The sequence below is a fragment of the Myotis brandtii genome, unplaced genomic scaffold, assembly GCF_000412655.1.
Source record: "Myotis brandtii unplaced genomic scaffold, ASM41265v1 scaffold188, whole genome shotgun sequence".
NCBI lineage: Eukaryota > Metazoa > Chordata > Mammalia > Chiroptera > Vespertilionidae > Myotis > Myotis brandtii.
Genome location: NW_005356985.1, coordinates 191,223 through 197,967, shown reverse-complemented (window position 1 = coordinate 197,967; position 6,745 = coordinate 191,223).

The following is a 6,745-nucleotide window of genomic DNA, read 5'->3' as shown; positions in this document are numbered from 1 at the left end:
GAGGTGGGGTGGGGTGGGGGAGGCAAGCTCTGTGCTGACCGCGTATGCAAAGATTTTCTTGTTTAGTCCCACAACCCCACGAGGTGGGACTGTCAGCCTCCACATACAGCAGGGTAGGTGGTGTCCGGAGACCCACAGCCCATCAACGCCGGGCTGTGAATCAGCTGTGGGCTGCAGGGCCCTGCTCCGAGCTCCCCAGCCCCCCATGCAGCTCCCCTGGCAGGTGCTCGGGGAACATCTGTTGGGTGAATAAACGAATACGCAGCTTGGTGGAGATAAACGGCGGTCCATGTAAGGGCAGGAGAAGGCCTTTCTCTTGGCGGGGGCCTTCCACAACGTATGAGGAGCACCTGGTAATGAAGCCCCAAGATTGTAAGCGCCTCTGATCCCAGCAGCCCCTCTGTTCAAACTGCAAGACAAGACAAGCTACTTTCAAGGCTACAGTCTTGCGTCCCCCTCCTCCCTGCAGTTTTCATGACTCCGGGGAAATCGGGCAGGAAAGTTTCAGGTTAGTGGCAGGGCTCTTCTCCCTCCCTTTCAAACCCAAGCTGCCCCGCTTCCGAACCCCTTGCAACTTCGCTCTAAGAATGTTATGCAGGCTGTGAATACGCTGATGAAGACGCCTCCCTAGGACATCTATGGCTGACGATCAGACAAGCCTTGGCTCCGCAGGGCAGCCTCCGGGAGCTGGAAAACACCAACGTGAATTCCCCGATTCCCTCTCCTCTCTATCGCTTTGCCCCGCTGTCATTTACCCTAATAACAGAGCAGCCCACTGTCTCGGGTGCCTTGTGCCATCAAACGGCACCTGGCCCTTTCCCTTCTGGGAAAGTAAAAATAAACGTTCCACATCTATCTCTTCTCTCAGGTGTGAATTCTTTCAGAGCCCGTGTCACCGGCCAAAACGCCCTAACAGCCCGTCCAAGGCGAGGCTCGCTCACAGATGCCGCGGTCACCTGCTCCTCGGGCAGGCTTTGCAAAGGTGCTAAGTGAACCATTCGCTTCTCCACACTTCCATGCCTATTTTGCATGTTTGATGGATATTGGGGCATCATTTTAAAATGGGTTCCTTTCCATCTCCATTGTACTTTTGTTGCTGCCTTTTGCCCACGTTTCAGCCCCTCCCTGAAAGGCACTGATCGGAAGGCATCACCTGACTGTGTGGGCCCCGTTCTAATGGCTCCAGGCGGAGATAATGGGGCTTTGTTTTCCAAAAGGACGGAGCTGTTTGAAGTGAATCACTCAGAACCCGGGCAATTATTCTGAGCTCTTAAAGCTGCTCGGTTGCTAGGAAACCACCCCAGAAGCTGGAGCCTTTGTTCAAGTTTTCACCAGGTGGTTGAACCTCTGCAGGCCCTGCCCCAGCATGTGGTGGTCGAGGGGCTCTAGGTCAACAGTCTGGGGGCAGGGGTGGGGGCAGCCTTAGTTCTGGGCAGAGGACCCCCAGGAGCCGTGGCTGGGCATCCATCAGAATCACCTGCAGGGACCTGGGGTAGTGCAGGCTGCCCGGCTCCGATCTGGCTGGCTCCAGGACTCAAGTTTACAGCCCTGCGAAGTCCCCTCTTTGTGCCTCAGTGTCCTTGTCTGCAAAGTGCAGGAAGTCACAGCATCCTCTCGTGGGGTGCTGTGCGATGGAATGGGGTGACGTAGGTACACAGACCCCTCAGCACGGGGCATGGCTCGCAGGGGCCCACGGAAAGGTGGTGTCGAGGGAAGGAATGCTGGCGGCCAGCCAGGCCCATCGCCCAGTGGGCCACGTGTCGGCCAAGGCTCACGGACGGAGCCCAGTGGGTGTCAGGGCCTCGGCGCCCCCAGGGTGAGGACAGACAGGGTGACAGGGATGTTTTCATCTGAGCAGACAATGGCCTGTAGTTCGGAGAGGTCTGGAGACGGGGGCAGAGTCTGAGCGTTGTTACTTCACGTTGTTACTGGAAAGAGCCTGGCCCGAGCAGGTCTGCCTCGGGCGGCCTGGCCTGCGTGGGCTCTTGACTTCGTGCAGGAAAGAGCTCACAGCAGAGTCCAGGTGACGAGGAGGGGTGCTTATGGAAGCTGGGACAGCGAAACAAGGGGGTGGGGGCGCAGACAGAAGCAGCAACGGAGAGCGGAGGCGGGCAGCTCTGGCCGCTAGAAACCTTATAGGAAGGAAGGGAGCCCAGGCGGGTGCTGCCAGCTCACGGGGGAGTCAGGGAAAGGGGGCCTTGGGGACAGGTCCAGGGGGTTAGCCCAGGACGATGTACAGCTGCCCAGTGCTCCCCTGGCTTCGAGGCTCGTGGGGTCCCTTAGAGTTAGGAGCTGCACACAGAGAGGAGGGGGGAGGAAGGCGTGGCTGGCTCACGGAAAGGCCTGCTCTGGGGCCTTTGCTTGGAGGCGTTTAAAGGCTGTGTGTTAGGCGGGCTTGGGGAGGGTCTCAATAGAAGGCGCATCAGCTTGCCAGGTGTGGCCTCTCAGGGCCGTGGCTCCCCTGATTGGTCGGCGCCAGGGCGGGTCATTAGTCCTCGCAGGTGATCCTGGCAGCGCCCACCTGGTTCTGCTGCTTTTCTGAGCCTGAAGCTCAAATCCAACCGAAGCCTAGATATTATCTCCAGGGAGAAAGGTCAGGGGTCACAGGACCAGCAAGATGCCAGGGGAGGAGAGGCCACCTGTTTTGCCCGTTGCTAGGCACCGGGGCTTTCTGCCCCGGGGACCGCCTGTATCTGGCTTTAAGTTGCTGGGCCCGTGTGTCCCCCTGTCTCAGTTTCCCCATTCCACGAGCCAAGGAATTTTCCTAGCTCCTTACTCTCCAGCCTCATTGTGGCCCGCCCATAGCTCTGACCCTGGGCTGTCCACGTGTGCAGACCTGGGGGGAGCCTGCCTGCAGCCCACCCAGCCCAGGGGCCCAGCTCCCCACGTGTCCCTGGCCTTCTAGGTGCCCCCAACCGCCCACCCTGCTGTGCCACGATGTGGGTGCCAGCCCTGAGTATTGCCAGGAGCTCCCAGCAGGATCCCACCTGCCACCCCCAACGAGGGCAGCGTGGAGTCCGATGGCTCTACCTCCACTGCCCTCTCACGTGTGTGACAGGCCAGCCGGGACCCGCCTGCGGGCCCTCAGCTGTGAGAGCTGCAGGACTCAGCTGGCAGGGGGGGCGGGAGATGGAATGAAGGTGCCAAGTGAATTCATTTTCCAGGGCCCGTGGGACAATGAGCAGCTTAGCACCGCACACCTTTTCTCTTACAGGCCTGGGTCGGGAGTCCGGCAGGTCTCCCGGAAACGGAGGTGTGGGCAGGGCTGGTTCCTGCCGGACACCCTGGGGGAGAGTCTGCGTCCTGCCTTTTCTAACCCCCGGAGGAGCCCACGTTCCCTGCGCCGGCCCCTTCCTCCAGGCGGTGGCCTCACGCCCCACCTCCCTGGCCCTTCCCCCCTGGGCGGCTCCAGCTCATCCTTCACCTCTCAGAACCTCGACTTCCTCGTCTGCACCACATTCTCACGGTGGATATGAAAAACCTAACGATCCTGGGAGAGTGTGAGGACTTGGAAATCACGGGGGGGGATGCTTGCCAGCTTCAACACAAACCCCCGATGCGGAGGCTCATGGCCAAGCACAGTGCTCTGCAGGCCTCGCCGCGCAGCCACGCAACCCCGCCCCTCCCGAAACGACGTGGCCGAGGATGATCAGCTCCGTTTCCTCGGTGATGAACTCAGCTTGGAGAGATCCCAGGCTGCACTGGGAGCTGGAGGCAGCAGAGCCTGGAGTGGTCCGGGCTTCCCTGCACCCAGGTGTGTCGCCTCGGGACCGGACCCACGCCCTGTGGTGGGCCTTGTCAAAACACACCGGCCTGGCCAGTGTGGCTCAGTGGTTGGGCATCGACCTATGAACCAGGAGGTCACGGTTCAGTTCCCAGTCGGAGCACACCAGTCAGAGCACATGCCCGGGTTGCAGGCCCCACCCCCAGTGCGGGGCGGGCAGGAGGCAGCCGAGCCATGATTCTCTCTCATCACTGATGTTTCTCTCTCTCCTGCTCCCTTCCTCTCTGAAATCAATAAAAATATATTAAAAATAAATAAAAATCTATACTAATAAAAGGGTAATATGCTAATTAGACTGGAAGACCTTCCGGGAGACTTTCTGGACATTCTTCCGGACAAAGCCATGGTGGCGGGGCTGAGGCAAAGGCAGTTAGGGGCAATCAGACCAGGAGGGGAGGGCAGTTGGGGGTGATCAGGCCAGCAGTGGGGGGCAGTTGGGGGTGATCAGGCCGGCAGGTGGGAGCAGTTGGGGGTGAGCAGGCCAGCAGTGGGGGGCAGTTGGGGGTGAGCCTAAACCGGCAGTCAAACATTCCCCAAGAGATCCCAGATTAGAGAGGATGCAGGCCGGGCTGAGGGATACCACACCCCCACCCCACCCCCCGCTGCCCCGTGCACAAATTTCATGCACCGGGCCACTAGTAAATAAATAAAAAACAAATACCATTCTGAGCCTCATTTTCGATGTAACATTTGTTATTTTATTGGAAAAGGCTGGTATTCACATATTTATAATTTTATTCAACAGCTGGATAATTTGTGAGACACCAAAGAAAACAATGCACCCATGAGTTACAGGGTCCAACATGGTCAGTCTGTCCATGCCCCCCGCATGGCCCCAGGCTGCCCAGCCCGCCCCGGAGAGCTGACAAGACAGACAGCCACCGCCTCGCAAGGCCCACGCGAGCCCCACAGGCACGAAGAGCAGAAAAACCAACCACCGGGAAGCAACGCCTGTGACTATTCCCGGTCCTCCCGCCGGTTCCGGCTTTGCCCTCCGCCCTCCGCACCTTTTCTCAACACACATTTGGTTACTCAGTCTTCTCTGGATGTTGTTTCCCAGGGATCCCAAGATGGGCTTTCCTTCGGGAAGATCGTTTTCTTTCTTTCCCTTTTTGGTTTGGTCTCAGCCAACGTTTAAAACAGACGTGAGGAGCCAGGAGCCGTGCACAGACCTCCCTCTGGGTCCTGCGTGAGATCTGAACCCGGCAGACGGAGCGTGTGAGATCTGGGGTCGGACAGCCCCCCAGCTGCCAGGGCGGGCTTCCTCTCCGGGGCGCAACCTCAGAGGGAACCGGTCGTGCCGAACATCCCAGGGGCCGGGTCAGGCCCTCAGAGCTGGATTCTGGCTTCCACAAGATTCCAGACAACTGACCCCATTCCCGAACCTCTTTCCAAAGGGGGTGGGCGGAATCCGATCCCGTGATTGTTCATCTTAATTGGAGGGGTATGTACATGTCACGGTGGCCAGGCGGCCTGGTCTTGCCGTGAGACACAAACGTTCTTCATTCTCGTTGATTAGAAAAAGGAATGCACGGACCCCTTCCCTCATGTGAATGGCCGGAGGCGAGTGCCATGCGTTTGTGCTTTGACACACACAGGTGGGTACACCGTCGCCCACGGAGAAGAATCTCGGGTGGGTCTATTTCCTGCGTCAGGTTACATCTTGTTAAAACGAAAATGGCTGGGATTGGTGGGGCCTGTGCAGGCTGTTTTCTGAATCAAAGAGCACAGCCCGGTCCCGCTGCCCTTCCCGGCAAAGACGGGGTGGGTGGTGGGTGGGATGGGCGGAGCTGGTTTTGACGCCGTGGCCCCAGGAGAGTCCCGAGACCGTGGGGCCCTAAAGAAAAGGTGCCTAAATGGTCCTAACATGCAATTTTCTCCGGGAGGCGGGTCAGTGCGTCTGCAGAGGAGAGAGGGGGCTGCGTGGGAGGGGGGGCAGGTGGGGAGGGCGAGCTCCTGAAGCCAGCAAACAGCGGGAGCCCCTGGGGCCTCTCCATTCTCCACCCTGCACCTCGTGCTCCGGGACCCGTCGTCCCACCTGCTCTGTCCCGCTCACAGGTGATGAGAAGCTTCCGGGCCAGGCTGAGGTTTCAGCGTGAGCCGCCAGCGTGGTAGGTCGGTGCCCGCGGAAGGCCCGGACAGGACTGACGCACCCCCCCGCCCCCGCGGGTGCACGCCGTGGGCAAACGGTGGGTCCTTCTGGGGCCTGTTTCCTCGTGTGAGCCATGGGGGTGATGAACTGTTCACCTTCCCCTCCCTGGCACCTGGCACGGAGCCTGGCACACGGTGAGCAGTAGAGGTGCGTGGAGGGTCACGATGAGGATTCCAGAAGGTCCTGGGCAGGTCAGGAAATCCCCACGAGGTGCCCAGGGCTGCACAAGCGCTGGGTGCACAGGGATCACATGGGTGTCCTGAGGCCTTGGGCCCGCAGCAGAGGCTGGGGGAGTCGGGCAGGCGTAGCAGGCACACGCACGGGAAGAGGGCACCCCCTCCACTCAGAACCCTGACGGACCGGGACATGGAAAGACATGGGAAGAACCTAAATGACGAGGCTGCGTCCCCAACATCTCAGCATGAACTCAGTCCCCACGCACGTGGGAGCCGCCGCTCCCAGGCCCTGGGAACCACTCCTTTTCGGATCCGAGGGCCCCCGGCCGGCTGGTCTGAGCTTCATTATCTGTCCCGAGCCCCAACCTGGGGCCACAGGGGGTGCATAAGGAACCGCTGGGGGGAAAATTAACCCGGAGACGTGAAAACCCTAATAATGCGGGAAAGACAGCGCGGGGTCAAGTACGAGGACGAGGAACCCTGAACGGCAAGGCCAACGACGCGTCCGTTTTGCGGTCTGTGGCTGTGAATCCCTGTTCTCCTCTTAAAGGCGCCGGGCCCAGGGAAGCCGGGGAGAGGCTGGGCCGCGGGGACCCCCGCCCACAATGCACTGCCTGTGCTGGAGTGGCTGCG